The sequence below is a fragment of the Medicago sativa genome, chromosome 1 (genome assembly GCF_051527215.1).
Source record: "Medicago sativa cultivar Bolivia chromosome 1, Bolivia_mono, whole genome shotgun sequence".
Lineage (NCBI taxonomy): Eukaryota > Viridiplantae > Streptophyta > Magnoliopsida > Fabales > Fabaceae > Medicago > Medicago sativa.
Genome location: NC_140749.1, coordinates 79,063,124 through 79,079,475, shown reverse-complemented (window position 1 = coordinate 79,079,475; position 16,352 = coordinate 79,063,124).

The following is a 16,352-nucleotide window of genomic DNA, read 5'->3' as shown; positions in this document are numbered from 1 at the left end:
TCAGAACCAATGATGATGTAACTTTTTAATTATGGTCCTGTACACTTGAACAAATATTAGCTAGTCCAATTTACAATTTTTAATACCTTGTTATCATCAAAACTCTTTAAGGTTCATTGTTAAACACATTTTGTTCCAACAGAGTCAACTTGCAGGAATGGCCTCAAACAGACACCCTTCCCCGCCAAGAGGAGGGCTAACCTGTCTAAAAAATTATATTTTGTTTTTGAAATCTTTATTTTGTAATAATTGTGAAGGTGAGAAAAACACAAGAAGGGGGGTTGAATTGTGTTTTAGAAAAATTCTTCGTTTCTCCTAAAAACTGAACACACTGATCAGAAGCTAAGCGAGACAGCTTCTGAAGTGATAATCAGAATCTAAATGCAGCGGAATAAAACAGAGAGAGAGAAGAAGAACGACACAAAGCAATTATACTGGTTCCTTCCACAATCCGGAAGTAGTCCAGTCCCCCTTGCACTTCCAAGGAGATTTCACTATGAGTAATATCTGATTACAAATGCTCAAGCACACAAGCAAGAGACTTCCAATGCTCAAGCACACAAGCAAGAGACTTCCTTTGCTCAAGAACACAATCAAGAGACTTCCTGCTCAAGCACAACTGCAAGAGACTTCCTAGCTAAACAAAATTACACAGAAAATTGTTTAAGGTTGAACACTTGATATACAATCAGAGGTGCTCACAATACAAATCAGATACAGACTCAATGGACTTAAGAATTTCTAAGATATGACTTTGAGACACAGAAATTCTAAGTGAATGCAGAACAATTTCAGCAGAGGTTTGGTACTTGTGAAAATCTTGTGAGTCTTTCGTTAAGTTTTCTTGCATTACCAATTCTCTAGGTCTTCACTCCTTTATATAGAGGTGTGAAAGAGACGTTGTGAAATTGCCAGCACACCAAAGAGTCGTTGTTGAAGCTTGATCTTTCACCAATGATCTTTTGCCTGATTTGGTTGTTGTCCTATGAAGAACAAATTTGAAATCCATTCCTTATCCAAAGGAACATCTATGCAGGCGAAACCGTATTCTGGAGCTGTTTTCTTGTCCTGTAGCGCGGACACAAAACAGAGTAGTGGAGAACGTGGTTGTACAATTCGTACAAAGTACAATGTCAACGCTTTCGTCCAAATTGCAAACACACGTCTTCAAACACCTTTGAAATGACCGTTGCAAACTCCACTAATCCTTTGTTTGTGTTTTCGAATCCAATAGACAGCTTTTGCATTGATAATTCTTCAATTCTTGATTCTTTGCAAATCCAGTTGATATTCAGCTTCTGGTGAAATGGCTTCTGATGAGGCAGCTTCTGATGATGCAGCTTCTGATGAGATGACTTCTGCAGCTTCTGAAGATGCAGCTTCTGATGATGCAGCTTCTGAACTTCTTGTCTACAGGAGCACTATTCCAACTTCAGAAGCGACTTAACTTCAGGAGCACTATCCTTACTTCAGAAGCGACTTAACTTCAGGAGCGCTTTTTCTCTTCAGTAGCAAGTTGCCTTCAGGAGCGTCCAAGCTTCAAATTTTTGTTGTTTCCTTAGCTCTTTATTTGCTCATTCAGAACCATGATGATGTAACTTTATAATTATGGTCCTGTACACTTGAACAAATATTAGCTAGTCCAATTTACAATTTTTAATACCTTGTTATCATCAAAACTCTTTAAGGTTCATTGTTAAACACATTTTGTTCCAACAATCTCCCCCTTTTTGATGATGACAAACAAAAGTATTTAAAATTGATCAATTGTTGTTAATCTAATTAACAAGTTGACTTTGGGGTTCTGAGGTTTGTAAGCTCAGAATCTGAGGTTTGTAAGCTCAAACTCCCCCTGAGTCTGATAGTTTTTAAGGTGAGGTTTGTAAGCTCCCCCTAAGTTCTATCCAGGTTAATTATATTCATTTTTCGCACAATAATATTATCAGAGCTTAAAAACAAAATTGAATCATTGAAAGAATTAACTTATAGATAAGAAGAATGATTCAATTAATTTTACTTGAATTTTGATACTCCTTCGTTCGTTCATAGCTTATACCAATAAGGTAAAAATGATAGAAGTTTTTCAAAAATTTCAAATGCCATTAATGGGGCTCAGAGCCTTTAAATACTTGTCACATATACTCCCCCTTTTGTCATTATCAAAAAAAATTGAAATAAATTTAAGCATAAAAGACAAAAAGATATGAGAAAAACTCAAACATGAGAGAGTATAATAGGAAATTAACTAAATAAATCAGAGCAGAGTATATGAACATGAAAATCAATTGTCAGAAGCAGCTAAACAGTCAGAATCAGTAAGCATTCAGAAGCAAGAGAAATAAGACTAAGAAATTTTAAAACAAACAACAAACAAAAAAAAAGAAAAACACAAGGGTGTGCAACTAAGGGTTGGTTTGTTGTTGTTTCTTCATCTCTTCCATTTCTTCAATCTTCTTCTGCAACAGTTCTTCAAGTTGTTGTTGCCTCTGAAGAAGAGTTTGTTCCCTTTCTCTAGCTTCTTGCTGCTGCTGTGCCATCTGTTTCTTCAGAAGCTTACACAACCTTGCTTCTCTGGTCAAGTAATCCGTTTCAAAGAAGAAAGGCTGGTTTGCCAGGAGCAGTGTAGAACTTCTTACTCTAAGACTCTGATTTACTTGCTCCATTAGCCTTCTGACTGAAGCTTGCTTGACTCTGATGCATTTAGCCTTGATCTCTTCGATAAGCTCAGCTGCCCGGTTCTGAAGAGATGCCCAGGAGTCTTCATATGCACTTGTGAGATCAATTGTCCTTCTTTGATCCACCAGATTATGCATCTGACTCAGAATTGTCAGAAGCTCAGAATTAATATATCCAGATTCCAGGATGTTTGTGGGTGGATGTTCAAGGGTTTCAAGATCAGAATCACTGATTTCTAAATCTTGAATAGGGTTAGGAACTGGAATGGTAAAGTGTGTTTGTGTGTTTGAAGATGAAGGCTGGTCAGAGGCAATGTGAGTGGTAGAGGTTGAGGCTTGAACATTGACTAGAGAGATGTCAACATCCATAGGAGTTGGTTCTGGGGAGTGTTCCGGTAAAGATTGAAATTCAGTTTCAGTTGGTGGTTGTTGTGGTGAAGATGATGTTTGAGTGCTGAGTTGGGGGTCAATGGTAGCTATTGGTGATTGTGGGGGTGTTGTGGGTTTATGTGGTTCAGGTGTTTGTTGATGGGGGTTTTCTGAAACAACATTTTCAGAAGCAGCTGCTTCTGGAGTTGCTTCAGAGGCCTTTTCTGAAGTAGATTTGTCTATGGGTAACTCACCTGAGTAGTGGAGAGCAAGATTGTCTAAGACAGAAGTGTCTTCTATTGGTTCAGGTGCTGATGGCGAAGAGGGTGAAATGGGGAGAGAGGTGACTGGAATCTGAATTACCTGATCTGCAGGGCCAGCTTCAGAAGTGATCTTTTGTGGATCAGCAGTTTGAGGAACTACTTCTGAAGTTCCCTCTTCTGGAGCATTTTCAAAAATGAGCATCATATCGTCTTCCTCATTGTCTTCAGTAGGCTTACCAGCAATGGCTCTTACTTCAGCCAATTTATCTTTGTAGAACCTATCACAGTCTTCCAATCCCAAAGCCTTGAGCTTTTCATCTCTTTGATGAATGTATTGTGCTTTTTGTTCCTTTCTGTCTGATATAAGATCAGAAGCACGTTCATCTGCCATCCTTTTCATTCTTGGAGTCATTTCAACCATAGGACTCACAAGTTGAAGAGGAGCCTTCTTCTTCTTCAGCTTGGGATCAGCTTCTTCTTTTTCCATTTCTTCAAGAGCTTCCTCCAGCTGCTCTTGGGTGATTACCAAATCTGTCTTACCTTTTCTTCTTTTCTGAGGAATAGAGGCAGCACCAACCTTCTGCATCTTTCCTTTTTCCTTGATAGAAACAGGTTTAGCAGCTTCTGACTCAGTACTCGTTCTGGCCTTCTTTCCTTTAGTAGGAGCGGCATCAGATTCAGAACTCGTTCTGGCCCTTTTCCCTTTAGGTGCATCAGAAACAGCAGCTTCTGACACAGCAACTGCTTTGGCCTTCTTGCCTTTCCCTTTAGCAAGAGCAGCTTCCTCCTGAGACCTCGCATCTTCCTCCAAGACGTACTCAGCTACTGATTGAACTAGGAAATCAGAGTCACTTTCCTTAAAGATGGAAGGAAAGTCCCTGATTATCTCAGTTTCAGCAGTTGTAATCTCTAACCACTTTTCATCTTTAGAGACTTCCTTGATGAACTTCATAGAGCATAAGCTCCTGCTACTGATAGTCCTTTCAGCAGTAGAGACTTCGAACCATTTATCAGAAGCACTCCTTGTCCTTTTTAAGAACTCCAGCACCCTTCCTTGATGAAAGATTTCAGACAGCAATCTTCCATAGGGTACTTGTTTTCTTCCTCTTGTAGTGCTTTCGTTTATGGCCCAGCAGAGATGATCCATTACATATCTGGGGAAGTTTATCTTTTCCAGATTGGTCATGAAATAAATTGCTAACTTCTGTTGGTTGTTTGGTTGGTCAGACCCTCCTGCTCTTTGAAAGAAGCAATCATTACTGAATTTCACCAACATTCTGTTGTGAATCTCCATTTCTGAAGGCTTGGCATCTTTCTTCCCACCCAGAAGAGAGTTGTAGTAACCTTTTAGCAGGACATCTTCCTTCCTGACTATTTCTTGGAATCTTCCCTCTGCATGCCTTTTACAAGCTTTAGCTATAACTTCCTCAGTGATGGTTATAGGAATGCCCATCACTTCAGACCTTATTTCTAAGCTGTCAAATGATGTAGGATTCATATCCATGGCCATTTTCCCTTTCTTTGACCCAGCTTGTTTGCTTACAACTTTTGCAGGCTTTTCATTGTACACTTCAGCTTTTAACCAAAAGTCCTTGACCAAGTTCACATATGTTGGCCCATTTAGCATCCTGAAATACTCAGACAGCTCCTGTGTCTCTATCAATCCTTCCATGTTTACTTCGTACTTCTTGAGTGAAGTAAAATCCACCGGTGACTCTATTTGAACTATTAAGGATTCCCATGGAATATCCATAGTCTTTTCTTTGTAGACGGACCCGGATTCTGGTACGCTTTGCATGTTTGATGTAGATTCTGAAACTTTTGAGCTTGATGATGCCATTTGATGATTGACGAAGACTTGAAGAAGATGAAGATTTTAGGGTTCTAAGGTTGAGAGAATGCACTTACTTCGCAAGAGGTTTGAGAGCAAATGTGTTTGTTGTGAGTGAGTAGTGTGTGAATTGACAAAGTGTTAAAAGTAAAACGATTGCAATTCAAAAGAGACAAACAAACATAACATTAATGACAAAATTGGGGGCGCGTGAAAAGTACTTTCAAAGCTATTAAATCATCATTGCCCTTTTAGTTATACACCAACACATACTGGCCACGTAAGAAGTTCACAGAGTAACTACCAAGTTAGTGGGCCAGAAGTTACTTTTTAAAAGGTAACTTCCAACGTTTCCACTAATTCAACTATTCAGAAGCAACAAATCCAGCTTCTGGACTTCAGATGCTGACGTCATCATCAGAAGCGAGTTTTCCTCAGAACCTCAATAAAGAGCTTCTGATGGACTACCGCTTCTGAACTAACTTCAGAACCTAAAATCCTATTCAGGAGCAAGCAAGCATTTAATCAGATACAAAGTGCATGTTCAAATTTTTCTTTATAAAATCAAATCTTTCAACAGTTAAAGGCTTAGTAAATATATCAGCCCATTGATTTTCAGTATCAATGAATTGTATATCTAAAATTCCTTTTTGAACATAATCTCTGATAAAATGGTGTTTGATTTCAATGTGCTTCGCTCTTGAATGCAAAATTGGATTTTTAGACAAACAAATAGCAGCAGTATTATCACAATAAATGGGAATACTGTTAGCAGTTATCTGATAATCTTCCAACTGATGTTTCATCCAAAGTAGTTGTGTACAACAACTTGCAGCTGAAATGTATTCTGCTTCTGCTGTAGACATAGCAATAGTTGTTTGTCTTTTGCTAGCCCAGGATATAAGATTATCACCCAGAAATTGACAATTGCCACTGGTTGACTTTCTTTCAATCCTATCACCAGCATAATCAGCATCACAGAATCCAATTAGCTTATAATCTAAGGATTTCCTATAAAGGAGTCCAAGATTAGTTGTTCCTTTCAAATACCTGAAGATTCTCTTGACAGCAGTCATATGAGATTCTCTAGGATCTGATTGGAATCTTGCACACAAGCATACACTGAATAAAATATCTGGCCTAGATGCAGTGAGGTATAACAAAGAGCCAATCATACCTCTATACAGCTTCTGATCTACTTTAGCTCCTTCATCTTCTTTGCTCAGGTTGCACGTAGGATGCATTGGAGTGTTCATCACTTTACAATCTTCAAGTTTGAACTTCTTCAGAAGCTCATTTGTGTACTTTGATTGATGAACATAGACTCCATCTTTGCATTGATTGATTTGAATGCCAAGGAAGAACTTCAGCTCTCCCATCATGCTCATTTCAAATTCATCCTGCATTAACTCAGAAAATTCCTTGCAAAGAGATGCATTAGTAGAACCAAATATTATATCATCAACATATATTTGCACAACAAGAATATCTTTCCCAAGGGTCCTTCTGAAGAGTGTAGTATCAACCTGTCCTCTTTTAAAATCATTCTTGATTAAGAAATTACTTAGTCTATCATACCAAGCTCTAGGAGCTTGTTTCAAGCCATATAGTGATTTCTTCAGTTTAAAAACATGGTCAGGATTTTTAATATCCTCAAATCCAGGAGGTTGCTTGTCATACACTTCTTCTTCTATGACACCATTTAGAAATGCACTCTTGACATCCATTTGATATAATATTATGCCATGATTAACTGCATAGGAAAGAAGTAACCTGATTGCTTCCAATCTTGCAACTGGAGCAAACGTTTTAGTGTAATCAATGCCTTCTTGTTGACTATACCCTTGTGCAACAAGCCTTGCTTTGTTTCTTGTTACTTCACCTTGCTCATTCAGCTTGTTTCTGAATACCCATTTTGTTCCAATAATGTTCTTGTGCTGAGGTTTGGGTACCAGATCCCACACATCATTTCTTTGAAATTGATTCAACTCTTCTTGCATAGCTAAGATCCATCCATCATCTGAAAGTGCTTCATCAACTGTTGTAGGTTCAATCATTGAGATTAGTCCAATCATTGACTCTTCTTGTCTGAAATGTGATCTTGTTCTTCTTGGACTATCTTTGTTTCCAATGATTAGCTCCTCAGGATGTGAAGACTTGTGTTTGAATGTGTTTCTGGGAGGATCTTCTTGATGTGAGCCATCTTGTGCTTCATCAGAAGCAGTTTCATCTTGCGCTTCTGATGTGGGTTCAGCTTCTGGACTATCTTCAGACTCAGCTATCTGATCAGGTTCTGGAGTAGCTTCAGGAACCTGTATCTCTGCAAAACTTTCACCTTGCTTTGAAGTTTTATCTTCAAGCTCCTTGTCATCAAATTTAACGTGCATAGATTCTTCAACACAGAGTGTTTCTGAATTATACACTCTGTATGCCTTTGACCTTTCAGAGTAACCTAAAAAGATTCCTCTTTGGGCCTTGGCATCAAATTTCTTTAGGTAGAGCTTGTTGTTCAGAATGTAACAAGTACATCCAAATTGATGAAAGTAAGAGATATTGGGTTTTCTTCCTTTAAAGAGTTCATATGCTGTTTTCTCCAACATAGGTCTAATATAGATCCTGTTTTGAACATAGCATGCTGTATTCACTGCTTCTGCCCAAAAATGTTTTGGTAAATTGTTTTCATGAATCATGGTTCTGGCCATTTCTTGTAAAGTTCTATTCTTTCTCTCTACAACCCCATTTTGTTGTGGTGTTCTAGGAGAAGAGAATTCATGGAAAATTCCATGTTTTTCACAAAAAGCTTCAAATGGCTCATTTTCAAATTCTCCACCATGATCACTTCTGACTTTCAAAATTTTTGATTCTTTTTCAGATTGAATTTGAGTGCAGAAGCTACTGAATACATCACACGCAACATCTTTACTCTTTATGAATTTCACCCAAGTCCATCTGCTGTAATCATCAACAATGACTAATCCATATCTACTTCCATATAAGGATGCAGTACTCACTGGTCCAAATAAATCAATATGGAGTAATTCTAAAGGTCTTGAGGTTGAAACAATGTCTCTGGTTTTAAAAGATGATTTCACAATTTTCCCTCTCTGACATGCACCACAGAGTGCATCTGAATGATAGTCAATGTCTGGTAGCCCTTTCACAAGTTGTAACTTACTAAGCTTAGAGATTAACCTCCAGTTAGCATGTCCCAACCTTCTGTGCCACATCCATTTCTTATCATTCACTGATAGTAGGCAAATCACCTTCTGATCAGCCAGTTCAGAAAAATTGATTTTATAGACATTGTCAACTCTCTTTCCCTTGAACACAATGGATTTGTCTTCCTTGTTGATTACTGTACAGTTGGGTTTTTCAAAAAGCACATCATAACCATTATCACAAAATTGACTAATGCTCAAAAGGTTATGTTCAAGACCATCTACCAACCATACATTATTAATTGAGGTAGAGGAATTACCAATAGTTCCTGTACCTATGATCTTGCCTGACTGGTTGCCTCCAAATTTCACATTTCCTCCCTCTTTCATTGTTAGGCTGAGGAACATGGACTTGTCTCCTGTCATGTGTCTTGAGCAACCGCTGTCTAGGTACCATGACCTTTGCTTTGGCACTGCTCTTAGACATACCTGCATCATTGACATTTTTAGATTTAGGTACCCATTGTTCTATGGGTCCTGGAAGGTTAGTACTTAAGGCTTTACTCTTCACTTCTTGTACCTTGTGCTGTGAGTTGGGTTGCTTCTGATTAACCATCACCTTAGGTTTTGGTACTTCAGAAGCAGTAACTGTCTTCTTCTGAAACTTAGACTTCAGAACCTCAGATTTTGGTTTCACCAGACTCTGAGGAATAGGTTCTGATTTTTTCAGGATCCTAACCTTTGAAGTCTTGGAATCAGATTTGATCATAGCCTTTGACTTAGAGTTCTTTGGCTTTGAAGTAATCTTAGCTTTAGAACTAGAAGCTTCAGGTTCTGATTGAACAACAGTTTCCAACTCAGCCCCTTCTGGTACAAAGAATGTTTTCAGACCTTCCTTGATGCATTCACAACAAGACTTTAGATTGGTTTTCTCCAGTTTCACTTCTGGAAAACCAATTCCTCTGCCATTGTTCTTGTAAATGCTATAAATCATAGAAGCTACTCTGCTTCTGTCAATGCCAGATATAATGAAATCTTCAAGAGCAATTTCATGATTACTTAAAGGTTTTTCATTACACTTTTCTTGTAGCTTCTGACATAAGAACCTGAGCTGGTCTTCATATGTTTTACACATGAAGTCAAAGCCCCTAAGTCCTTGTTCAGAAGCTTTCAGATCCAATAGAGTTGATTTTTGCTGTTGTACCAAATCAGCATATTTTTCTTTTAAATCCTTCAACTCATTGGTTCTTTCTTCAAAATGTGTAAGAAGTTCTTTAAGTGACTCAACAAGTTCATCTCTGGGAATTTTGGAATATACCTCATTTTCATCTTCTGAGTCTGAATCTGATCCAGCTTCTGAAGTTGCTGTTGCTACCAACCCAACAGCTACCTTTGCATCTTCATCAGCTTCCTCTTTATCAGATCCAGATTCACTACCCAGATCATCCCAGGTTGCCATTAAACTCTGCTTAATCTGCTTCTTGAATTTGCTTGGTTTGAATGTAGACTTCTTTGATTTGTCCTTTGACTTTTCTCTTTGAAGATCAGGGCATTCAGCAATGAAGTGTCCAGGCTTCTTACAGTTGAAGCATCCCTTCTGATCTTCTTTCCTTGAGCTTCTGGAGTTACCCCTTTTGGCGAGAAACTTTCTGTTCTTCTTGGCCAGATATTGAAGTCTGTTTGAGAGCATGGCCATTTCAGCAGCATCTGGTTCAGAGTCTGAACTTGACTGTTCTTCCTCTTCAGATTCAACCACTTTGAGAGCTTTTGATGACTTGCCTTTGGATGGAAGAGCTATTGATTTACTCTTCTTAGTAGACTCATGTTCATTAAGACTTAACTCATGAACTTTGAGAGAACTAACAAGATCTTCGACACTTAAAGTGTTTAAATCTTTAGCTTCCTCAATGGCAGTCACTTTTGGTCTCCATCTGGCAGGTAAGCTTCTGAGTATCTTGCTTACATGATCAGAAGCAACATAGCTCTTCTTTAGAATTTGTAGCCCAGAAACTAAGGTTTGAAACCTTGAGTACATCTCCTCAATAGTTTCATCATCCTTCATCTTGAATAACTCATACTGATGTACAAGCAGGAGAGCCTTTGCTTCTTTGACCTTCTTGCTCCCTTCATAATTTGAACAGAGAGAAGCAAACATAGCTTTAGCAGTGGATTTGTCACTCATCTTCATGTATTCTGCTTTGGGTATGGCAGTGACAAGAGCTCCTCTGATAATATGATGCTTCTTGTAGAGTTTCCTCAGTTCTGGAGTATGTTTCTTTCTATCCACAGCAGCTCCTTCTTCATCAAGGACTAAATCACCAACACCATCTTCCAGAATATCCCATAATTCTTCATCCAGGCTCATGATGTAACTGTAAAATTGGTCTTCCACCAAGAGAACTCTTCAGCATCTCCATTGAACTTTGGAACTTTTCCAACACTGGTTTTCTTACTATCACTATAATCATGTGAGACATTTTTATAGCTAGTATCACTAGAACCAGAACCATTAGGAGGAGGAGTAGTCATGTTTTTCTCGGATCTTTGACTGTTGCACGGTTAAGTGTTACACAACAGACCAAGGCTCTAGATACCAATTGAAGGTGAGAAAAACACAAGAAGGGGGGTTGAATTGTGTTTTAGAAAAATTCTTCGTTTCTCCTAAAAACTGAACACACTGATCAGAAGCTAAGCGAGACAGCTTCTGAAGTGATAATCAGAATCTAAATGCAGCGGAATAAAACAGAGAGAGAGAAGAAGAACGACACAAAGCAATTATACTGGTTCCTTCCACAATCCGGAAGTAGTCCAGTCCCCCTTGCACTTCCAAGGAGATTTCACTATGAGTAATATCTGATTACAAATGCTCAAGCACACAAGCAAGAGACTTCCAATGCTCAAGCACACAAGCAAGAGACTTCCTTTGCTCAAGAACACAATCAAGAGACTTCCTGCTCAAGCACAACTGCAAGAGACTTCCTAGCTAAACAAAATTACACAGAAAATTGTTTAAGGTTGAACACTTGATATACAATCAGAGGTGCTCACAATACAAATCAGATACAGACTCAATGGACTTAAGAATTTCTAAGATATGACTTTGAGACACAGAAATTCTAAGTGAATGCAGAACAATTTCAGCAGAGGTTTGGTACTTGTGAAAATCTTGTGAGTCTTTCGTTCAGCGTTCTTGCATTACCAATTCTCTAGGTCTTCACTCCTTTATATAGAGGTGTGAAAGAGACGTTGTGAAATTGCCAGCACACCAAAGAGTCGTTGTTGAAGCTTGATCTTTCACCAATGATCTTTTGCCTGATTTGGTTGTTGTCCTATGAAGAACAAATTTGAAATCCATTCCTTATCCAAAGGAACATCTATGCAGGCGAAACCGTATTCTGGAGCTGTTTTCTTGTCCTGTAGCGCGGACACAAAACAGAGTAGTGGAGAACGTGGTTGTACAATTCGTACAAAGTACAATGTCAACGCTTTCGTCCAAATTGCAAACACACGTCTTCAAACACCTTTGAAATGACCGTTGCAAACTCCACTAATCCTTTGTTTGTGTTTTCGAATCCAATAGACAGCTTTTGCATTGATAATTCTTCAATTCTTGATTCTTTGCAAATCCAGTTGATATTCAGCTTCTGGTGAAATGGCTTCTGATGAGGCAGCTTCTGATGATGCAGCTTCTGATGAGATGACTTCTGCAGCTTCTGAAGATGCAGCTTCTGATGATGCAGCTTCTGAACTTCTTGTCTACAGGAGCACTATTCCAACTTCAGAAGCGACTTAACTTCAGGAGCACTATCCTTACTTCAGAAGCGACTTAACTTCAGGAGCGCTTTTTCTCTTCAGTAGCAAGTTGCCTTCAGGAGCGTCCAAGCTTCAAATTTTTGTTGTTTCCTTAGCTCTTTATTTGCTCATTCAGAACCATGATGATGTAACTTTATAATTATGGTCCTGTACACTTGAACAAATATTAGCTAGTCCAATTTACAATTTTTAATACCTTGTTATCATCAAAACTCTTTAAGGTTCATTGTTAAACACATTTTGTTCCAACAAATTGTTATAAAAAATATATAACTGTCAATCAATGCACAAGTCATAATAAATAACAACATTGCATGATATGTAGGATATTTTTTAAAAATTATAATGTATACAAGGAGAATGATATCAGAAATACATTTAAGGACAAAGGTATTAAAAAAGTCTTATCTATTCTATCTAAGAAAACTACAATTAAGCTAATAATATTTGTATTCCTGTAGAAGTACTCATGTAAAGGTTTTTTATTTTTCAGTACTAACCATCAAAACATGTTTCCATTTCGATATATAAGCTATCAAGTCAAGCCTATATTTTTCTATCACAAAAATACATCAAGTCCAAGTCTAATAGATAGATTTTACTGCTACAATTTTCTATTTTTATTATTCAAAAAGTTTAATTTTTATCCACTATCAGTCATTAAAGTTTTATACCGTCAACAAATCATAACAATCATATATTTGATTTTAGAAATAATTATGATTAAAGTCTAACATTTTTATTGATCTAGTATTAATTAATTGTAGTAGAACTTATTTCACTTCAATATATTGTTTTTGGAAAAAAATGTATAGGATTCACTGTTAATTGGATTCACTTTATTTGGTAAATCTTAGTAGTATAGAATTATATATTCCATTATCTTATAGGTCAAAGTTTCCAATGTTGGTTACTTTGACACTCCAATTTTGTATTGGGAATTAATAAAACATTGAAAGACTTGAGGTGAAAACACATGGATCACTTTTGATAACTATCAAAGTGACTATACATATTGTCATTGAAGAATCTTACCATTAGCTTTTACATAAAGGGACAAAGCTTGCACATTTATTTTCAAAATGTCTATAATTGATGTGTATAAGTTATGATGTGATAACACAAAACTTATGAAGGTTAATATATTATAAAATATTGCTGGGACATATCACATTGTTAATTTTTAATTATAAAAGTCTGCAATGTATATTATATATTTACAACATTGTAAGTAGTTAATTTAACTTTTTCAACAATAGATAGGACTTAAACATACTCCATTACAACAATAGATACAGAACTACCATTAGTTATTGTGTTGTTGTCCCATGTAATATAAAAAACAATAAAAAATCATGTTATCATCCTTTGTTGGGTTATTGTCCAAATATTTTTATTATTACATATCATTATATATTCTGATTTGGATTGTGTAGACTTCTATTGTGTTTTCTCATTCTCATGTTATTATGTTATTCTTGTAAATTTGTCACCAATGAAATATATAGTACAAATCCATATTCTGTTCAATATAAATTTTCTGTCATAGGACTTAAACATACTCCATTACAACAATAGATATAGAACTACCATTAGTTATTGTGTTGTTGTCCCATGTAATATAAAAAACAATAAAAAATCATGTTATTATCCTTTGTTGGGTTATGGTCCAAATATCTTTATTATTACATATCATTATATATTCTGATTTGGATTGTGTAGACTTCTATTGTGTTTTCTCATTCTCATGTTATTATGTTATTCTTGTAAATTTGTCTCCAATGAAATATATAGTACAAATCCATATTCTGTTTAATATAAATTTTCTGTCATATCTATTATTCTATTTAATTATTTTTACGACGAAATGTTGAAGATATATAGAATAGGATAGAAAAGTCTACGACAAAAAATAATATCATATTGATAAATAAATAAATAAATGATATACTGATAGAGTATACTAATTAAATTCCGATAATTATCTATGTTATAGTACTATTTGATGTAAGTCTAAAACTTATTTTCCTATAAAATTTAATTTTATTACAAAGTGATACCATATTCTTTTATTGGATTTGAGTGTAAAATTTTTTTTGAACAATCAAAAATGAAACTTATATATTAACAAACCAAGGAATCTTCAAAGCACAAGGTGTACCAAGAAGACCCCCCAACAATTACAAATATACAAAGTCAGAGAGATTAGCCAATTCCCAAACAAACCAAGGGATTTGACCACCACAAATGAAAACCAAAAACAAACATTACATTACTCGCTTTTAGCCACCATAGCGAATACCGCTTGACTTTATCCAATAACTGATCAATGGAACTACCTAAATTATTAAACAACCTTTGATTACGGTCATTCCAAATGATCCACGTACAAAGCAACCACACAAGATGCATGAAAGATCTCCGAGCTCTCAAGCCACCTGCTGAATGAGTAAACTGCAAGAAATGATCTGAAACAGTAACAGGATCTGGACCTGAGACACCAAGCCAAGACCGAACGTGCTGCCACAGAATGCCATAAAAATCACATGAAATGAATAAATGCTGACAGGTCTCGTTTGCCACACATCCTAACAAACAACCTGCTACATTATCTGAAATAATACCGCGACGCACCAAGTTCGTCCTTGTAGGCAACCGATTTTGTAACAACCTCCAAGCGAAAATAGAGACTTTTAGCGGAACATGTTTATGCCAAACAAGAGCCTCCGCTCCTACCACCTGAGGGGTGTCCTGAGAAGTGAGAAGCTGATATGCACTACGAACTGTATAACCTGCATAGTGATCCAGGTCCCATCTCCAAGTATCTTTCACATTAAACTGCAAAGTAACATTAGAAAGTAAAGTAATACACTCCCCTAGCATTTCCTCCTCCCACGCCCACAACCGCCTCCTCCAATTCCAACCCTCACCCCCAGCCTCCCAACCTTGCGCAAACATATACGCAACCGTACACGATCTATCAACCGCAAGATCAAAAAGGCGCCTAAAGCGCACACAGAATGGCACACCCCCTAACCACGGATCATGCCAAAAAAGAGAATCGGCCCCATCTCCCACCAGCCGTGTCACACCCTCCTGAAACCAACCGCCACCAACTCCTGCTAACCCATCTCTAATAATAGCTACCTCACGCCACCAAGAAGAACCACTCCGGCCCCCTACCTCCAACCTCCCATCCTCCTCACCGTATCTCGCCACCAAAACCCTATACCATAAACTACTCCTCTCTACCAATAACCGCCAACACCATTTTCCTAACAACGCATCATTAAACTCCCTCAACCTCCGCACCCCCAAACCACCATACTCCCTCCGGGAACAAACAATGGTCCAACTGACCCAAGATAATTTTCTAAAATCCTCACATCCCCCCCAAAAAAATTTAGAAAAAATAGAATTAAGGGAAGAAATTATACCTGACGGAGCCTTGAAGAAGGAAAGAGCATAGACAGGTAGAGAGGTCAAGACAGACTTGAGAAGAACTAACCGGCCACCAAACGACAAAAACCGACTATTGAAACCAGACAGTCTCGTTTTAATGCTACGCAGAAGAGGTTCCCAAAAAATCAATCGACGCGAGTCACCCCCGATAGGAAGGCCCAAATACACAAACGGCACTGTCCCCACTCGACAACGCAGGATAGAAGCTGCCTCATTCAGCCAAGAAGCAGAGACATTGACACCCACCAACCTACTTTTATTGAAATTAACTTTCAGACCGGACATAGCCTCGAACAACAGCAAAACCGCTCGCATAGCCCGGACATTCGCCCAACTCTTCACACCAAGAAGCAACGTATCATCCGCAAATTGAAGATGAGAAACAGTCATAGAGGAAGACGCCCCAACTTTGTACCCTTCAAAAATATTTCTCTCAACCACCGACTTCATGATTATATTCAACCCTTCTGCCGCCAACAAGAAAAGAAAAGGGGATAACGGATCTCCCTGCCGAAGACCCCTCTCTAAAGGAAACTCATCAGTTGGACTACCATTTACTAAGACAGAAGCTGATGCCGTCCCTATACATTCCTTAATCCACTTTCTCCAAAGAACCGGAAAATGCATTCTTTCCATCACCGCATCCAAATACCCCCAGTCAACTGAATCATACGCTTTTTCAAAATCCACCTTAAACAACAGTAATTCCTTTTTTAATCTATATGCCTCATCCACCACTTCATTTGCAATCAGAATCCCATCTAAAATTTGTCTATTATGC